This window comes from Mauremys mutica, chromosome 1 (assembly GCF_020497125.1).
Source record: "Mauremys mutica isolate MM-2020 ecotype Southern chromosome 1, ASM2049712v1, whole genome shotgun sequence".
Classification (NCBI taxonomy): Eukaryota; Metazoa; Chordata; order Testudines; family Geoemydidae; genus Mauremys; species Mauremys mutica.
The window spans coordinates 120,912,925-120,933,124 of record NC_059072.1 but is presented as its reverse complement, the minus strand read 5'-3'; the positions used below and the strand labels follow the sequence as shown (position 1 = coordinate 120,933,124).

General features: G+C 41.3%; 1 long non-coding RNA gene across 1 annotated transcript in view; it reads left to right on the top strand.

The window, feature by feature from the left end:
* The first annotated feature begins 342 nt into the window (after nt 1–342).
* Nucleotides 343–20,200, top strand: part of LOC123361982 — a 124,804-nt gene continuing 104,946 nt past the window's right edge. Inside the window, exon 1 of the long non-coding RNA XR_006576308.1 lies at nt 343–397. This is a non-coding gene — a long non-coding RNA (uncharacterized LOC123361982). The remainder of the gene's footprint in view (nt 398–20,200) is intronic.

Below are 20,200 nucleotides of genomic sequence, written 5' to 3'. Positions count from 1 at the left end.
TGTGTCTGGGCACCTAGAGTGAGAGGGCTATGCACGTCGTGCGCATGCCCGGGGCTGAAACATAGGTGCTCACAGGATTTTTACCCCGAAAATGTAGGCAACAAATGAGTCCAGGTGCCCACAGTACTTGGTGGGAGTTTTTGCACATCTCAGTGGTCCCAAAACTGAGACTTAGCTCTGGATGCACAAAAGAAGCTAGGTGCCTAAGTCCATGTTGTAGGTGCCTAAATGACTTGCCCAAAATCACACAGGAAATCTGCAGCAGATCTAGGAACTGAATCCAGATCTCCTGAGTCTCAGTCAAGTGCTTTAATCACAAGATTATCTTTCCTTTCTCCAGATCAGTGAGCAGCGCATTCTAAAGTAGGACCCTCCGCTCTGGAACTCAGCTTTAAAGGTATGACAAAGATGGAATTTACTGACATTTCAGGCATGGTGCAATGCCTTTCTCTTTCCTCAGGCTTTTGCTTGAAGTGGGTGGTTGGGCGTTGAATGGACAAAGGGTAAGAGAGTGTGCTGCACACACACACAAACACAATCTAGGGGGAGGAGAAACAAAGTTTGTGCCCTCCGGATACTAGGCTGGTTGAGAATAAATGTGACCTTCCAGACATTGGTACACCCCATGTGCCAGGGCTTGTGGGTGGGGAACAGTGTACAGCCACCTATGGCAGCTCAGTGCAGGGCCTCCTCCAAGGGAATTCTCACCTGCCTGGGTCTTGGACTTTTCCAGCCTTTCTACATTGCAGGGGCTATAGCAAGTGCTAGGGCATAATGTTTAGAGGGCAGGAGTCAATGTATCAAGATATTTATTATGGGTAGAATTTTCAAAAGCATCTAAGGATACGTCTTCACTACCGGCTGGATCGGCGGGCAGTGATCAATCCAGTGGGGATCGATTTATCGCGTCTAGTCTAGACGCGAGAAATCGATCCCCAAGCGCTCTCCAGTCGACTCCTGTACTCCAGCTTGGTGAGAGGCACAGGCAGAGTTGACAGGGAAGCGGCAGCAGTCGACTCACCGTAGCGAAGACACCGCGGTGAGTAGATCTAAGTACGTCGACTTCAGCTACGTTATTCACATAGCTGAAGTTGTGTAACTTAGATTGATCCCTCCCCCCAGTGTAGATCAGGCCTTACGCTATGTCTACACTGCCCTGCAGTTCACATTATAGGGGTGTTTAGCAGTGTACTCCAGCGTGCTATGCTGTATCACTCCCATGTGGATTCTGTGGACGTGAACTGAAAGGTTCCTCGTTCGCATTAATGCAATTCTGTTTGACGAGGACTACGTTAATGCAAACTCAGAACTGTTTAGTTCATGCCTGCAGCCTCCACACTGGGGAGGTACAGCACAGCACTATGGTATGCACTGCTACTCACACACCAATTGTTCAAACTGCAGGGCAGTGTCAACAAGCCCTAAGAGAGTTAAGTGCCCAACTCTCATTGAAAGCCAATGTGCTTGTGTAGTGCCTAGCAGTCAAGGCCTCTGCACACTGCTGCAATACCTGTTGTTTGCATTGATTTCAAGCGGGGGTGAAAATTCTGCCTTTCCTTGTCTACACTTGCTGAATCCTAAGAACGGATAAGGCCTAATGCCCTGTCCTCAGAGGTATGCAGGCCCGTAACTGATGGGAGTTAGGGGCCTAAATACCTTTGAGGATCCCAGGTGACTTGTCTAAGAACACACAACTAGTCAGGGTGACAAAGCTGGGATTAGAAGTTGGTGATCACGCCTCCAATACTTTCCACTAACCACATAGAGCTCCCATCTCCATTTTAGCTGCCCAGTTTCCAAACTGACCCCACTCCTTTGTTGTGAGACACTCACTCAGTGAATTAAGGAAAATTTGTCAGTTTCAAGGGTTTTTAGACTACGTGATGTGCACGTAGTCACTAAATTGCATCTATCTATAGACTGGCTTTTCTATCGCCTAACTCCTTCTGACATACTTATTTCTTATGGTGTTAATTTTTTTAAAATTCCAATTACTCAATATAAACAAATAAAGAGGAAATGTGTGGTTTCAGTCTGATTCATTTGAACAGAAGGTAGGAAACATTAGTATTGATGCATTCCAGGACTTGCTAGCGAAGCACAACTAAATTTAGCAGCCAGTGATATTGATTTGATTAAAAATGGTTTAAGACTTGTAAATGTCACAGGAACTTAGCAAAATGAACATTATTAAATCCTTCTGGTGATGGGGAAAACTAACAAAGGGATTTGCAGTGGTTTCTGTAATTAATTGTTCTGTCATGATTTATATTAACTTACAGTACAACTCCATTAGCTCAGACCTGTCATCTCTGCTCAAGGAACCACCAAGTAATCACTACCACATTAAAGAATAAATTAGTTTTTGGCTTGGAGCCTAGTTGTAGAATGTTTCATTTGTGTCTGCTGTAGACATATGTACCTAATAAAGTTGGGAAGAATGAGCTGAAGTATGTATATATCAATGTCAGCCGACTATATTTTAGAGACAATATGATCAGCATTGTTCATTAGGGGTAATTAATCACTTTATTTCAATTGATGTGCCTCCTGTTTTGGTGAATGCCTTTAGGTGAACCATGAAGTAGAAAATGACTGAAAATAGGTAGGTCTCCTGAGATCATTATTCCCCCTTTGCGTTTTGTGGCCTGTGGTTGTAGTAATAACTTCATATGGTTTTTGTTAACACTTCATTACCCTGGACTTGGATAAATTATCCTCTTGATTCCTTCCCACTTGCAGACATGTCGGTGAAGCCAAGGTTTAGCTGCTACTTACAGTAGATTATGGGATTTGTAAGGTTCTATCAAATCATCTCTGACTTTGATAGTTAGAAGATGTTTTAAGTGGCTTTTCTTTTGGTGTTTAACAGCTTGCTCAAGAAATTCTTTACATTTCCACATAGGCTGTAATGGCCTTAGGAGTTCACATGCTAAGACTTTAACTGGTTTCTTTTCTTTCCTGGTCCTGGATAAACCACGTCAGTACCCTTGGGGCATTTCAGTGCACAGCCAGGAAGTCAGCACTAGTGCTTTAAAAATGTGGCTGTTGTTCTGACTAGTCATGTGGTCAGACAGGTTTGTGGGCAGACTGCATGACTTGTGAATGTTCATCACCTGTAAATCCTCAAAGGGTTCTTAGTGTCCTTGAAGCTCTAAGCCTTTCAACTAGCTCCTGAAATTCAGAACTTGTCCTTTATTAACCCCGTTATTTGAACCAGCACACTATCCGTTCCCTTAAAGCCGCACTGGCAACCTCCTTGTTGTTGTTGTTTAGTATTTATGGGATGCTGCATGGATTTAGTCCTGCTCCCACTGAAGTCAATGGGAGTTTTGCATTAGGTGCCTACATTAGGACAAGCTTCCACTGCCCCATGGTGAACCCATCCAGGGCCTGGACGACCCTGTAGCTACAAAAGAACTGGACTTGGTCCTAGGATGGTATTGAAGAATGGGCCAGTTGGCCTTCCAGCAGGGTGACTCCAGGTAGAGCGCTGTCTAAGTTCATGGGCTAGCCCTAGTATGCAGAAGAACAGGACAGACAATAGTAGATGAGTCAGCATCCTGCCCCTGTCAGGGGGAGTGAGCTGGCCTGAGCACAGGGGTTGGAGCAACTAAGGCCTGGGCTACACTAGCAGGGAGGTTCAAACTAACATACACAACTGCAGCTATGCTATTCGTGTAGCTGAAGTCAAAGTATCTTAGTGTGACTTACCTGGGTGTTCTGACGACGGTGAGTCGACCACCGCGGCTCCCCCATCGACTCCGCTTACTCCTCCTGCTGAGGTGGAGTATGGGCATCGATCCCCATTACATCGAACACTACCCGTATAGACATACCCTAAGAGGACATTTTGACAAAACTGGGTGATATAACTGATAGTTTGGAGTGATGTCTCGTTCTCACCAGTCAGCTGCAACTCATAACAGTCACAGCTGCAGAGGAATCAGTTACATAGCACATATCCTCTGAAAACGCTTCTAAAATATGCAAAATGTTCACAGGTTCCACTGGTCAATGATTATACGTCATTTCACATCACTGTATTATATGGGGATTCTTGGCTTCTCTCAGAGAACTCCCAAGCCAGGCCCGGCAGGAATACACTGGAGAGGGGGAGGCAGAGAGTCATGACAGTACACCCTTTGGTCCTCGTGCAAAGATGATAAAGTGGCTTTCGCACTTCCTTACCACAGAGGGATTTTCGCCTTCCTCTGCTGCATTCTATAGGCACCTGCAGTCAATGTTAGCGGTTAGTTCTTGGGTAGCCATTGCCGTGGATCTCCTGACTTGATGGCCGCCCTGGCGGTATTTGAATGCCAGAGCCCTAGGATGAGGTTCAGTGACAAGAAGCACTGCCATTTAAAGTGTTGCAAATTCCTAGTCCATAAATATTGTTGCATCAGCCAGCTCTTTTCTACACATGCCTTCATAGAGTGGCAGTGCCAATCTACTATTTATGTGGATTATGTTGAAACCAGCTGTTTTAAAATAACGGTAATGATTCCTTGAATAGAAATATGTAGGCTGACCTAAAAGTGACACGGCAACACTTGACAAAAGGGGTCCAAAAGAGGATTGTCATTCATTTGAACACATTCAGTAATGGGGAGAGCCCAAATCTATTGGGTGGGACTGGAAGGAGAAAAAATGGGCCAGCTCTTCTCTCCATTATAAATGGGTGTAAGTGGGAACAGAATCTGTCCCAGAACCAGTAGATGTACCTGTTTTATTTTCCAAGTCTAAGCCTTGCTAGAGTGATTCAGAAGAGATGGGCCCCTTCTCCCCCGCCCCCAAAATTTTCAAAAAGTTCAGGTCACTATCCAAACTTTGTGGCTTGGGTTCATTTCTCTTGTACACGTTTACTGACCCACACGTGCTGAGGCAGTACATCAGTGCATTCTAGAAGGAAAGTGGAAGGTAGAAAATCTTGAGAGAAGATCAGTTTTCAGGAGGTTTCCAGTACATGCTGGATTTGGTAGGGACAGCAAAACTGTGAGAATAGTTTTTCTTTAAGACATAGATCCAAACCTGAAACTATGGATAGTCTTCAAGTCTTTAGGGGGCCAGGCTTTTTGCTCAAGCCCATCTCAGAATATGTTACCATTTTGCTTTCTTGTCCCAGCCATAGCACTGTCTGTCGCACTGGTATTTCCAAAGAACCTCTCCTAATGATATCTACAGCTGAAGTGCAGAGACATACACACTTTTAAAAAAAAAAAAATAAATCTCAGAAAAGTTCACGATCAAGTTCAGGTCAGTTCTTATTTTATCTGAACTAACTCTTTCCTACTTAAGCCAAATTGGTTCTTGGCTGTACTTTTTCATTACTAAAGCTGGCTGTTTAGGTTCGGGAACATGTTTGCCAAGTTAGCAATTGATATGATCAAAATAAGCCAAGTTCTCTTCTCATGGCACTTGCATAACTTCCATTAGTGTTAGAGGGTCCAAGAACACTGCAGTCCTTCATGTCAAAGGAAGCTTTACCCGAGTAAAAACTAAATAAGCACTGCAGGATTTGGCCTGTGGTGATTTACATTCATGCAGGGCTGGGTTAAGGCAATCCGAGGCCCTAGTTACGTGCAATGTGGAGACCTGTACTTGCAGCCCTGTCCTCACCCTATGGCCATGGCTCTGACCTGGTGTGTTAAAGAACCTCCTTGAGAGGCACAAGCAGCAGCCTGTGGACCCTTTACTCTCTTTTCCAGGAGCAACAGCAAGGGTCCTCTCTCCCCTTTGGGATCAGCAGGGGAAGCAGCAGGGTTCTCTGTCCCACAAAAGGGAAGCAGAGGCAATAGCAGGGATCCTAGTATTTACCCCAGCTGCTGAGTGTATCTTCTTAGGTGGGTGGGCCAGGCCCTCTTCACTCTTCCACCCATGGAATCCTCTGCTGAGATAATGTTGGTGAAGTCCACCAGAGGAGTGGATCTTGGAGTTAACACCCCATTGAGATCCATGAAGCAGTTTGCATCTCTCAGAGCTATTGTTTCTGGCTCTTTGCAGACTCAGACATATTGCAACATTGGTTACGCTTAAGTCACAATTTTCCAGTGTAAGAACTAAGCACTCTACAGAAAACTGCAGAAAATGTGAAATCCATAATCAGTGTTGCGATTCAGGACCATCTGCACCTTTGGCCCCTTTCTGGTCTCTCAAGTGGCTTCTCAGGTATTAGGCCTCATGCCTTCACCTGTCCTGGGCTGTAATCCCAACTTCTCCCCCTCTTAGACTGGGAGCAGAGTTACAGCACCCTTGGGCTCAACCAGGCTTATCCACCAGGCCCAGCTGGGGTTGGGTCCTTCCCTTCAGGAGCTGTAACCAGTGTGTGAATACAGTGAGCCAAAACAGCCTTTTCAAAGCAAAGGATTGTTTACTCTTAAAAGCAGAAGCAAAGCATGACAAGAAAAAAGGATTTTAGCACAATAAAATGTCTACACAGATCTATTTTACATATGGTCATAGGTAGGCCTATCTTACCCAGACAACCCCATTTCTGGGGAGTGGGGATTCAGTCTGCTCTCCAGCAGTCTCTGCCTCATTACTCCTGTCCTTCAGAGACTGTCTTTTTATCCACCCAGAGGCCTGGTCTACACTAGGATTTCATATGGGTATAACTACCTCGCTCAGGGGTGTGAAAAATCCACACCCCTGAAAGATTTAGCTATACCGGAGTAGACAGCGCTAGGTCAACAGAAGAATTCTTCCATCAACCTAGCTACCACCTCGTGGGGAGGTGGATTACCTACATTGATGGGAGAATCCCTCCCATCAGCATAGGTAGTGACTACACCGAAGTGCTACAACAGCATAGCTGCAGAGTGCAGTTATGATGCTGTTGGGTTTTAAATGTAGACATGCCCAAAGATTTTCATTCCAGTTTCCTCCGCTTGCATTCCTCCTTTGCTTACAAGCTGGAAGCCCCTCCCCCCCCCCACCTCCCCCATGGCAAGCCAGACTACCGAGTCCAGCATGGTTGGTGGTAAAGCTTCACAGTGAATGATACCTGCATTGTCCTTTAAGTATTAGCAAATGGGGCTGTCTGAAGCTCTTTCCCCTTTCCTGCTCACCTGAAACTAACCCCTGCTTGAATGAACCTCTTGTAATCATAAGGCAAACAACACAATAACAATGAGACAGAATTATGGGAATGAATTATTACAGGCTGCTCCCCCATTCTTCTCAATCAACGTGTAGCCTATGCAGGGTTTTTCTTGGAGACAAAATAAGTGATATTAATGTTGCTGTTCTATATTATTATTCTGCAATCATTACCTTTTAAGACTGGGCCACTGGCGCAGGCATATCATGTAAGCCTGAGTTTTTAAATGAAAACCAGTTCAGCGCAAGTCAGTCAGGTTTTGAAGATATAAATGTAACCATTCATCACGCAATAATTGGTCCTGTCACACGTAAACATGTCATTCTGGCTATTCAGAGTCACAAACTATAGACACCCAAAAATGAAAAGATTACACACTGACGATCCAAGTTCTTTAAAATGTGATACAAGGAGCCTGACCCTGCAGCCCTGGTTAAAGGATATCAACAAGTGGGATCCTTGGCTATTGCCTGATAGCCTACAGAAGGCCACCATTTCTCTCTCACTAATGGAGCGGAATGATTTTCATTGCAGGGTATTGAAGAATATTATTGGCTTTCTTAGACGATTCTTACCATCCCATATGGGTGCTTTAATAGCTGCAGAATGGATAGGTTTCCTTTGCTTGCAGCCCCATCTCATCTCAGTCTGTCTATCAAATGACATGGTGGCTCCACTTTCTGCTATCGTGCAGAAACCAGGTCATGCTCCTAGGAAGTTCTTTAAACTGGGTTTGCCTCTCAGGCCACTATCTTTTTTCTCCCCTCTAAGGTCTCCCCAAAAGCCTGAGCTGAGCTCACAAATCAGGTAGCACAAGAGCCAGAAAATGATAATATACTTAAGAAGGCACTGTTTCCCCATCACAGCAGCTGTGCTATTTGCATGCTGGCATTTTATCAGTAGTTTTCAGGGCTCAGTTTAGAGATGAACTCAAATCATTAGTGTCACATATAGCATTTTCTGTGTTCCTAGTTCCTAACAGACAATGAAAGGTTGGCTGGTCCCTGCCATGAAGAACTTACAGTGTAAACTAGACATAACATCTGGAATTAAAAGGCTTATGTGACACTCCCAAATTTTGAACTAAATGGGGAACAAAAGCCCTATGTCATCCAAACGCCTCAGAGCTCAAGTTGTTTTGCAGTGTTCTACAAGCAACCCTCAGATCAGATATTTTTGGGTATGATCTTGGAAACAAAATCTTGAAGAGACAGTATAGTAACCCAGGACAGAAGCCTAAAGCTAAAATAACTAGGAAAACCACTTCAAAGAGGCGGTTTACACTGCTGTATATGATAATATTTGGAAGGAAAAAGGTTGACACTGAAAAACATAAAGAACTAAGTGTACAACCTCTATAGGGAATCCCAGAAAAACCTACTAGTAAGTTGCCTGGCAAGTGGCAGGGAAGCAAAAAACATGGCAAATTTAGATGAAATGATGTCTGTGAGAGTTGAGGGAAAACAGCACACTGGGAGAAACTGTACCAGTGAGACCAAGGCCATAGTCCAAAAGCAGCAGCAAACTGAAACAAACAGTGGTGTAGGGAAAATTATAGTTATAGTTATAGCTGAGAGGCTGTGGCCTGTCATGCTGTATGGAAAACAGTAGCTGTCTGGGAAAGAAAGCTGTGAGTTCAAGCTAGTAGAGAAGTAGCCAGCAAAGATAAACTGACACCTATGGTATTGCTGAAAATATTGAACCAAGCCGGCTGCATGAGAGGAGGAGAAATTGGCCGGCTGAATGGGGCTTCTTCCTAGGATACAGAATGAAAGAAATACAGGGGAAAGCTTCACGAAACTGAGTGTGCTACAAATTAAGAGCTAAATTTTGGCTATTCTTGTAGAAGGTGGGGTGGGGAGAGGTTCAGGGAGCTTTTACTTCCCATTCACACACCAGGGCAGTGCACAGCATAATACTGTAACTTGATCCATATGGGCACCAGTGCTTGGGAGTCAAGGCAGCGCTAGCTGTGCTCAATACCTGCCGAAGGCATGATGGGCATGGTATGGACTACCCCCCGCTCTTCACTAGCTGCTGAACTATAGCAGGTGCTCATGGGAATGTATGCTGCATCCTACTATAAGAGGCTTCTGCTGCACGCAGAATTGCTGATCCCAAACATTCGAAAATATGAATGAGTGAATCAGGACCACCAATAAATCATGAGTTGTTTTTTTTAAATAAGAAGTTTTGGATGCTTTATTTAACCTCCATGCCTTCAGGGTACACTCAGATCACATATTTAGGCATTTCTCTGCGATGAGGGCTAGAAATGTACTATTTTAAAAAAATGAAAGCTGAGATTCTCTTGTATTCCCGTGATTCCAGGAATGGAGGCTTTAAATAAAACACCAGCTAACATGACACTCACGATAAAAATCACAATTGGTGACATGGTGTATGCATTGCCCCAAGGCATTCTTTATGGCCACTATCCTCCACAGGCAGCCAGCCCCAGATCTTGCTACTGATAAAATATGCTTCTGCATCCCCAGTCTCACCCAACAGTGGCTTGGCAGCCCACAGCCTTGCTCTAATATGGGATAATAATGCCACAACTTCTGGACTCAGGGAGTCTGGTTTTTCTATGGTAAAGTAGGAATGAGTGGACACAGGAGTAATACCTACATCTAATATACTCTATTCAGAATTAGATTCTGCAGGAATTGTAGGTACTGTAAATAGAGATTAATAGTAAATGGCAAAATCAGCACAATGTAGACAAAACTTTTGTCCTCCTCCCAAAGTGTCACACAAGTTTCTCCTTCTCTTTGTTTTTCAGCTACCACAAACACAGTTTCTGTTGCAGTTTTGTTCAAACCCAGTATGTTTTTAAGTGATCCCTTCTCTCCATTGTAAAAGCTCTGAACTCAGTGTCCTGTAATCACTAGGCATCCTTTGTTCTATGCAGCCACAAGAATTGGTGGATTGCAGGGAAGTTTATCTCCTTCTGGCCTAGTTACTCTTTGTCTATGGCTGATTTGCAAAGCAAAAGAAAAGCTGCTTGAAATTCAGGTAGTAGATTTAGGCTTTGTCTACACTAGCAGTTTTGTCTGCAAAACTTTTGTCAGTCAGGGTTGTGAAAAAAACACCCCTCTGACCAACAAAAGTTTCACTAACAAAAGAGTCAGTGTGGACAGCACTATGTCAGCGGGAGACCCTCTCTAGCCAGCATAACTACTGCCACTCCTTGGGGGTGGTTTAATTATACCAGCGGGAGAGCTCTCTCCTGTCGGCATAGGGCAGCTATACAGGAGACCTTACAGCAGCCCAGCTGCAGCAGTATAAGGTGCCACTATAAGATCTGTAATGTAGACATAGCATTAGACAACAAGATCCATTTAAATTCTCCCAAGAACAACTGGAAGAGGAAGGGTGAAGAATGCCTAGAGCCTTGGCTCCATCCCCCCCCCCCTCTACACATACAGATGGGGCAATGTAGGGGCATGTCATAATTCACTGCTGGACAATACCCACCCCAGAGCAAGGCAAAGCAGGGGAAAGTTTGTGACCCAAAGGTGTTCTCTGAAGCACAATGCCTCCCAGAGCTACTCCTGGGCTGGCACAGTTTACTCACTGCCAGGTTGTGCTTAAGGGCAGTCTAGCTCACTGGTTTTTAGTGATCCTCCCTATGTTGATTATCTTATCTTCTTGCTAGTTGCGCTGACTAATTTTTCATTTATATCAGCTATGGTTTCATCTCTTGCGCATGCTGAAATGGATACCTCTTCCCATGCTGTACAGACCAATTATATTATGTGTCTGAGTTGATACATATTTTCCCCAATAAGCAACAGAGTCTGAGTGAGAGTATGGCCTGTATTTCTACCCTGCAGAGAGAAAGCAGCCATAGGAAATGGGATTGCTGGCTAGGATACTGCAAGTCCCAGTGGGTAAAATCCTGATCTCAGTTACACTGATGTAAATCCAGTGAAATCAGCAGATTTAATGCAGATTACACCAGTATAACTGAGATCAGAATTCACCTCACTATATGCTAGCAGCCTGGTCAGCCCTTCTGTAGTGGGAAAAAAAAACCACGTCTTGTGTCAGTGATGTGGAAGCAGTACAGAAAGCAGCATCAGACTGAAAGAATCTGCCCTAAGATGCATATGTAAATCTACTGTACACCTTGCTAAAAAATGTATCTTGTGAGGAAAATTGGAACAAGTTATGGGATAATTTTGGCACCAGATACTAGAGTGGAAAATATTAACAGCCTGTAAGAAATTCTGGCTTTTGCTGCTGCAGGGAAAGCAGCAACTGGCTGGGATACAATTAGTGTAGGAAACTCCAGAACTCCTCTGTGCTATAGTACTGTGCATTGAGAGGGGAAGTATTACAAAATAACGTGAGCTTTTGTGATCATTGAGAGACACATAGTGACTGAAGCCAAGCTGAAAAAGAGCACTACGGTAACTGTCTGATCCAAAAAAATGTCACATAAAAAAAAAAAGAGTAAGCCAAGTCAGAAAAAGAACAGTTCACCATATAAAGATGTGATAGCTAGAAAACAGCTACATTAGGAAACAGGAATGTAAATGGTCATGTTAAATGAGAAACTCTCCAGCTTCCCCAGTTCAGTGTACATGAAAGATGAGTATTTCAAAAGCATTCAGCGTTGGCCTGACTCTGCTTCCATTGAAGTTAACAGGCGTGTTTGTCTGCTGACTTTGTGGCAGAGGTAGACCAATGCTTGAGTGTTTTTGAAAATCCGATTCTAAATTATTTGGATAATAAAACACAATAAAAATGTTTATGGTGACAGAGTAATCTCTCCACACACGGATAATAGAGACTTTGTTTCTGATCAAAGTGCTATTTTGATTCCCTCTGTCTCAAATTGCACCACAGTATTCTTGTGTGGGTCTGTGCCAAAGGAAGCTTTGTTGTCTTTAAAAGTTTGAGGAAAATCAGAAAGATGTTCATAAGATAGGACAGTATGAAAAGTCAGATGTTTGCCCTTTTTGAAAAGTATCATGTTTTTGCCATGTCATATTTAAAAAATAAATTGACTGAGAAACTCCACATTTGGTTTGTTCTGTTGTCCTGTCACAATGTCAGGGGCCTTGGACACTTTTATAAAGTGCAGTGGTCTAATTTTTGAGTTATTCAGCTTTTTCTTCAAACTTTTGGGAACTCTGCTCTCCATACATCATACAGTTTTTTAGGTGTTCGCTGCTTCTGAATGTGAACAACTTAGTCTGCATAAACACTGGTAGGGTATGGTGCAGGCTTCTTAAAGTCCACAAGTGGGCCAGTAGTTTATAGATACTAGAGAAATTGCTTCAAAGTGGATACTCTTCCTGAATGCTAGTCCCTGATCTCTCTCTGCTCCAAACTGAAGCAACTTTACCTATGTCAAATTTTCCAATATTGATATAAAAGCCATTTTAACAAAATCCCAATCACAAACTTAATTAAGATAAAGTTAGGGTTCTATATAAGCCATTAATTTACAATAATGTTATTTGAACATTCTTCATGTCTGAAAGTTAGGAAATGATAGAAAATTATCATTTTTTTTAAAAAAAAGCCTTAAATAAGGAAGTAAGTACCGGTAATTTAGATCATTTTAGTTTAAGATGCCTAACTGCCAGAAAGTCTGGAAATACACATTTAAGGTGCTAACATGAACTTTGACTCTATTTACAACCTTATCCTAATGAAGATTTTCTTTTGGGAATATTAAGACTCTGTGCCGTTTGGCTCCATAAACCTGAGCAGAGCAGTGGAATTCTCCAGTGTAAAAAGCACTTTCTTTTTGAGCCGCAAATGAGGGTCTGTGGGAAAGAAGGCAAGGCTAAAGTGCTGCTGTACTCCACTGGCCTCTGGCTTTTGGAACAGCCACATAAGATGCTTTACGTTTAACTTGAAAATGAATGCCCCACACACTATCCCAAAGATTTGGTGGGCATAAAGGTGACATACAATCATTTTTGCCTGTTCTCACATTGGGCATGGAATGGAGTGGATTCAGATCTGATGATATAAGCCACTAACGGGTAAGCCACATGCAGCCACAGTGTATAGTTTGTTCCTACAGAGAATAAGAACTCAGTGCTAGGGCCTGTACTGTAAATAGTAGTGATTCCCAGATTAGAGAGTGCACATAGATTAACACGTGGAACCTACCCTCTGCTTCTTGGGTATACCACTTTGTACCTTTCCATGGCTCCCATCTCAAAGGTCTTGTTGAACAGTATCTCCAGGATGATTGAAAGACATCAGAATCAGGGTGTCCCACTTCCTTTTTGTTAATCTTACAGGTTAAGTGATAAGAATATATACTCATCACAAACCAGAATTCAGTCCCCGTAAAGCATGGTGTCTACAGGCTGTATTCAAGAGAAAAAAAAACAATCTCCTACACCATTATCAGCATGAACAACCAAAAATATTATAAAGACTCAAATTAATTTTTTTAGTCCTGGAGAATCTGAGAAACCACTGTTCTTCTGCATGTACTAGCAAATGTCTATGTAAAACTTCTCTCACTTTTTAAAACACTTTTGGTAGATTCAGGAATAGTTTAACTTATTGGCTTGGTTAGTTCAACAATATTGACCTGATCCTGCAACAATTTACAAATGTGAGTAATCCAACTGAACTCAATAGGCCTACTTAAAATTCTGTGCATAAATCTTTCCAGGAGCAATGCTTGTATTTGTTTTCTTTTTAATAGTTTTTGAAGAATATGAAAGAGTTCAGTGGATAAGATCTTCCAAAGTGACTTGTGATTTTTAGATGTTTCCATTTTTGCATGCCCAGTTTGAGACACCCTAAAGGTACCTGATTTGTAAAGGGTGAGAGCCCTCAGCACTTTATGAAAATCATGTCCCTTTAAGGTGTCTCAGGTAGGACATTCAAAAATAGACACACCTAAAAACACTTATCACTGTGGCAAATCATGACCCAGCTGCAGCAGTTCAGTCTGGAGACACAGCCAACAGCTTTGTACTATCCCAACCTTTTGAGAAGGGCCTTATTTCCTCCTTGCTCTTCTGCCTTATTGTGAGAAAACTTCTTTCCCCTTTGGTCAATATCATCATCATCATCACTCTTCTTTCATGTGAAAGTTTGTTTTTGAAAGTTAAGCCACAACTTGGAAATCGAGCAGAGAATTTGTTCTGACATTAAAATGGTGATGAAATCGGTAGCTGCAAAAGACACTAAAAAATGTAAAAATCAATTATATTATTCCTGTCACTGCTTTGTTTTAACAAAATATAGATGTAAATGTGATTCAGCAGATAAAGCCAGGCTAGAGAAATCCTTGTACTTTTGCTGTTGTTTTTTATTTATAAAGTACATATTTTTGAGGAGGTGGTTTTGATTTATTTACATTTTTTAATTAAAAGAAAATTACAGATAAAAGATGCTATAGCAATCATCTTTCTACGAAAGCAAAATATTGCAATGTAATTAAAAGGACTCCTCAAATTATAATTAGATTTGAAATTTAATTATGACTAGAATACTTTATCCTTATGAGCAACCAACACTTTCTTGATTCGTAACCTTTATTGTAATTTTATTACATTTATGCTGAGATCTTAATCTATGGACTAAATAAGATCATCAGATTTCTAAAAAGGCTTAGAATTGGACGCAGAAAGCAACACAATGTTTTCTTCTATATATGATGTAATTGTGAGTTGCATGCTTCAATGGGATCGGATGATTTGGGCTCTATTCAGGCACAGCTCCTGTTGACAAAGAGATTTGGCCCATTGCGTTGAGTAGTTGCTGGGCCTTGCCTTCAGCTATAAACTATACAAAGAGCAAATTCTAGTTAAGATAAGTTAGCACTATTGCCTGCTAACTCAAGTCTCCTTTGCAGTTGTCTGCAGGTTACACAGGGCTAGATCCAGAGAGGAAATTATCTTGTCTATGCTGCTGCTTAAGTAGATGTAATTTACGCCATTCCAGGGTGTGAAAAAGCCATCCCCTGAGTAACGCAAGTAACATCGTCATAAGTGCCGTCCACACCAGCACTAAGTTGGCAGGAGACGTTCTCCCACTGACATAGCTTCTGCCTCTCCTTGAGGTAGAATAATTACGCCAATGGGAGAGTTCTCTCCCATCAGCATTGCGCACCTTCACCAGATGAACTACAGCAGTGCAGCTGCATTAGTGCAGTGTGGTAGTATAAACTAGCCCTTAGACTCAGCATTGCAATAAGCCTAAACTTTAGGCACTCTCTGCCACTTACTAGAATTCACAGTACCAAATCATGAGGGGGGGAGAGTTAGGCATCTAAGAATAAGATTCACAGAAGTCAGCAACCTGAGTGAGGAGCCACCTAAGCCAGTCAATAGGAAATGCCAAGGAGAAGCCTCACCCCTCAAATGGAGTTAGGTGCCTGAGAGAAGGCAGCTCTCTCCCCTTGTGATTTTCAGCCATGAACCCTCTCCTGGAGTTAGGCAGCTAAGACAGGTAAATTTTTTTATTGCAAAAGTCATTTCTCACAAACGTCTTAGGACTGACCTGGTTTAGATTCCTTTCTTGCAAAAGTCTGAGTTTAGATGTGACTGATTTACAGTCCTAGTAGGTATTTTCAAGTTTCTTTAGTGAACATCTAAAATAGTGCCAGCAGCTGGCTCTCCATGGAAAGTATAGTCCCAATGATATCCTGCTCCTTAAGTATGTAGGCGAGAGACTCATCGAGGTTGCCAATAAAAGTAAAAGAAGGCTACTCTGTATCAAATATTCCATTGTATCATATTTGCCATTTTTAATAATAGCTACTTAGTATCTTTTAAGATTATTTTAAAGTGTTAATATTTCTTCTGATTTTCATGGAGAATGTAGTACTGAAAAAAATCAACCTGCAGAAAATACAGGAATAATTTTTTGACCATTGTAGTTTAATTTTATATATTCTGTGTTTGTGAGTGCTTTGATCATCCAATATAATATCTGTGCTAAGTCTTTTATGGATTTCTCTTTACTTATACATATTTTCCAAGTGCATCTCTGTGTGAGGGTTGGATAGATTTTCTACAGTAAAAGGACAAAGTTCACTATTTCAAATACCATCAAAATCTCACATTTCTAATTTAGTGTTGTATTTCAGTGCTTCCTATTATGTCTGTATCATTATCAATAAATATGGATTTTGTTTTGCTTTTGCCAAGACAGAGTAACCCAGATGAAGCACTGCTGCTAATTAAATGTATCAATTTTCATGAACACAACTTAAAATTTGCCATAGTTGGGCTAATATTATTATTCCCATTTTGCAGGCTGGGAAACTAAGGCAAAGAACTGTTAAGTTACTTGTCATTGGCAGAGTCAAGAATAAAACCAACATCTGTTGACTTCCAGGCATATGCTTAGTGCCCTAGACCACTACTGTTTTAGGGCTCATCTGTATCAATTCATCGTGTAGACAAACACTTAGATTATTATGAGCAATTTTCTGCTTAGGTACTACTGCACCAGGTGTGCTAATATAAATAATGGCTCTTCTCTAAGGATGTTTGGGGCAGCTACCTTTTGGGAAAAAACAGCTCCAGCTATAGTTGTACAAAGAAACTAATTAAGCAAGATATTAGGCCTGAGCAGGGAGACATTATTAAAGAGTTGGAAAAGGGCTATTAGGTATTAGTGTATCCAACAGCCACCAATGTAGAATTATTCCTGAAACTAAATTCTTCAGGCACACTAAACAATTGCAGTATGTTTGCCCATGCCACACTGAACTGGGCATACCATAGTCACAGAGCTGAATAGGCAAAGTGTGAAGATTTGAGTCAAGGATTCTATTTAATTCAGTCAAGAATATTGACAGAGAAGAAATTATTGGGCAATTTCAGGGGAGGACATGAAGTATATGGGGTTCACTGGAAATGTGTTTTAACATGCCACCAGTTTAAAGCATGGAAGGTCTGCTGTTTGCATAGCACCCTGTACTTCAGGGGCCAAGCAACCCAATCACATTACTGGTGGCTGTCATCCATTTAGTCTAAGAAGAAAACCACTGTGGCCAATAAAATAGCTTTTAAATTTAATCTTCAGTTGCATTAGCACCGGGGATAAAATAAGACTTCCCTCCAAAAATGAAATAATCCAAGTCAGCTATGGTGATTTTAGAGCTCCGGTAAGGTTCTTCAAAGTCCTGCTTCCCATCAAATGAAGGTGCTAGTTTTAAGAGTGAGGGCCTTGATTCTTTTACAGTGTAAAACTCCAATTGAATTTTCCTATTGGTCCTCTGTAGTTTATCTGTTTAATTCAAAGAGATTCCATTATAACTCAGCTTGGTGCTTGGATGAAGCAACATTAAATGTTGTGCTGATTCCTGCAGTGTGATTTGCTGGATGATGTGTGCACCCTAGCACCATCCTCAAACTTACCCTGAAGCAGAGCAGGGTGGGGATGTTTCAGAGCCAGAAGCTCTGTCCTTTTGCATCCCCCTCACTCAATAAGCTGTACTCCACTGCACCTGCAGGGGCAGCAGAAGTGCAAATGTACAGCTAGGTGTCATCAGCATATTGAAGACACTACCACACCTACTTCTTCACTAACTTCCCCATAACAGTGCCCTATACCGATTGAACAGGCAGGATAATGAGAAGGATCAGGGCACTTGGTTAGTGGATAAGCATCAGTATAGAGATGGTGTGTTTAAATACTCATAGCTTGATAGTTCTTTAAAGATAACATCAAAATGCCAGGCCTGAGCTATTTTCAAATGACATTTTAGAATTATTAATAAGAACTTAAAAAACAACACAAAAGCCAACAAATCTCAATTTAACTAATGGAAGCAGGAACAATTAACTTCTGGTGTAAACAGCCCCAAATCCATTGATTTCCATTGAATTACCTTCAGTTATGGCTGCAGTGATACAGGCTAGTAGTCCTTTAAAATCATTTTTAAATAAATCCCAGATTTTAGAATTGTTTGAACAGGTAATTCAGATTGATTTGCTGATGTAAAAGGCATTGTGCATCTTTTGTATCAAAGATTTTTTGTTTACAGGTATAGGTACAAAAAGTATCTCATGACTGTTCACGTTAATCTGTTCACACTAGAAGTGTTCACATGTCCATCTCAAATTCTCTTTGAACTCTCTCTCTCGGTCTCTTCTTTACAAAAGTTCCAGTGATCCAGCCATCGAGCAGAACTAATACAATGTGTTTTAGGTGACCAATCATACACCATAAATACTGAATAGCAAATAGACAAAGTAGTTTGCTTATGAACAACCCATAGGCTGAAAAATGTTTTCACAAACCATTCATCAAACAATTTCAAATAACAAATGAGTTAGTGAACAATCTGTTTGTGAATAATTCACAAACAAAACGGAGGATGAAACTTGTGAAATACATTATTTGCAATAAATAGTTCACTCTGCTTTGCTCCAGGGTATGTTTTGAGATAGTGGCCCTGTCCATTGACATCTACCGGACTCACTATGGACCTCTGTAGATCAGTACACTTTTGATTAGCAAGTGGTTCTTAATACGCTGAAACCAATAGAATAATGAGATTTTTTTCATTTCAATCCAACCTATGTAACTAATATAGTGGCCTGATCATTCCATTGACTTTTGTCTCAAATGTAATTTGTTTGAATAAGAAGAAAAGAACAGCAGAGTCTCTTCAGATTATGCTCTTTATATACCTGTAGCACATTTCATCTGAAGATCTCAAAGTACTCTACAAATCTTGACTCACAAAATTGGCATCCAGTGAGTTAGTTGACAGCTGAAAATAGAAACTGGAAGTCCCACATCCCAGTCAATTACGCTAAACATTAGAAATATTACCCCATGCTTCCTTAAATATCTTCATTAATATCTTTTCAAAACTGTTGCTATGTGTTTATTATAATATTTCCTTTCTAATTTGAGATGACCAGCCATTTGAAATGATGCTACAGTAAGCCCATTACATTGCCCTAATTGTAACCTATTTGTGTTTTCTCTGTTTTGTCCAAATTACTCAAAAATTAATGAGCTTTCCTTTCAAAGATAATGTATTGACCCTATTTTTAGTCATGTTTTTATGCTCTGCTCCATTGCTCTTTTCAAGGTAACCTTGATGATATTGTTATAGCCATTCATTATAATTTTTTATGCAGGAACTATCTATATTGATTTGACTGTGGCCTTTGATCCAATAAATCACAACATATTGCTATCTAAGTTTCCCTCAATTTGGCTGAGTTTAACTACAGTAGAATGGTTCTCTGGCTACATTAGTGAGCAAACCCCACTCATTTTGTTTAATGGTGTTGAATCTGAGGTGAAAATGTTACATGCAAAGTTACCTCAGGAGCTAATTAGAGGGCTTTTACTTTTTCAGTTTTTATTAATGACCTGTCGACGCTGTATAGTTCATGAAATATTCTGTACATCTACATGCTGATGATGTGACCTCGTACACAGTAAGAGCGCTGATAAGGTATCAGACCTTGACTGTTCTAACTAGGGATTTATGGAGTGATTTTTACAATTTAAAGACACAGTTTTTGCAGAAATAAATTCGCTTCGAATCTTGATAAAACATAAGACATGTAATTACAGAGAGGTCTCTTGTCCTGTAAACAGGACTGTGTGAACTGGTATAGAAAATAATAAGGTTTCCTTGCCTCAAGAACTTCATCCATTGGGGGAGGTAAAGGTTTTTTTAAAGGAGCAATTTAACAAGGCTGCAAAAATCTATACCTGAATGTCCCCAAAGTTTGGGTCTATTTGCATCCAAGATTTTGGTTCAGTCTATTTCATGGATAGCAGTCAGCTCTGCAATTCAGAGCTGGATGCAAACTTGCCCAAAGCCTCGGGGTGCTGGGTTCGTAGAACGTGTACAGTGCAGTAGGTTTTAAACACTATGGGCCAAATTCAGATTTGATGTAAACAGGTGTTTGTAAGTAGAAGTCTTTTGGGCCAATAAAGTGGTGACAGACTATATGATAAAGGGTAAAATCATGTAAATTGCCAACATGGAGGCTGTGATAGAGTGCTGGGCAACAGCAGCTGTACCAGCACTCTGATCACTGGATCATCAATTAAATCACCCAAGAGTAAATCTGAGGGGCAAAGCTGTTCCTAACTGATAGATTGGGGATGGGCCAGAGAGAGCTA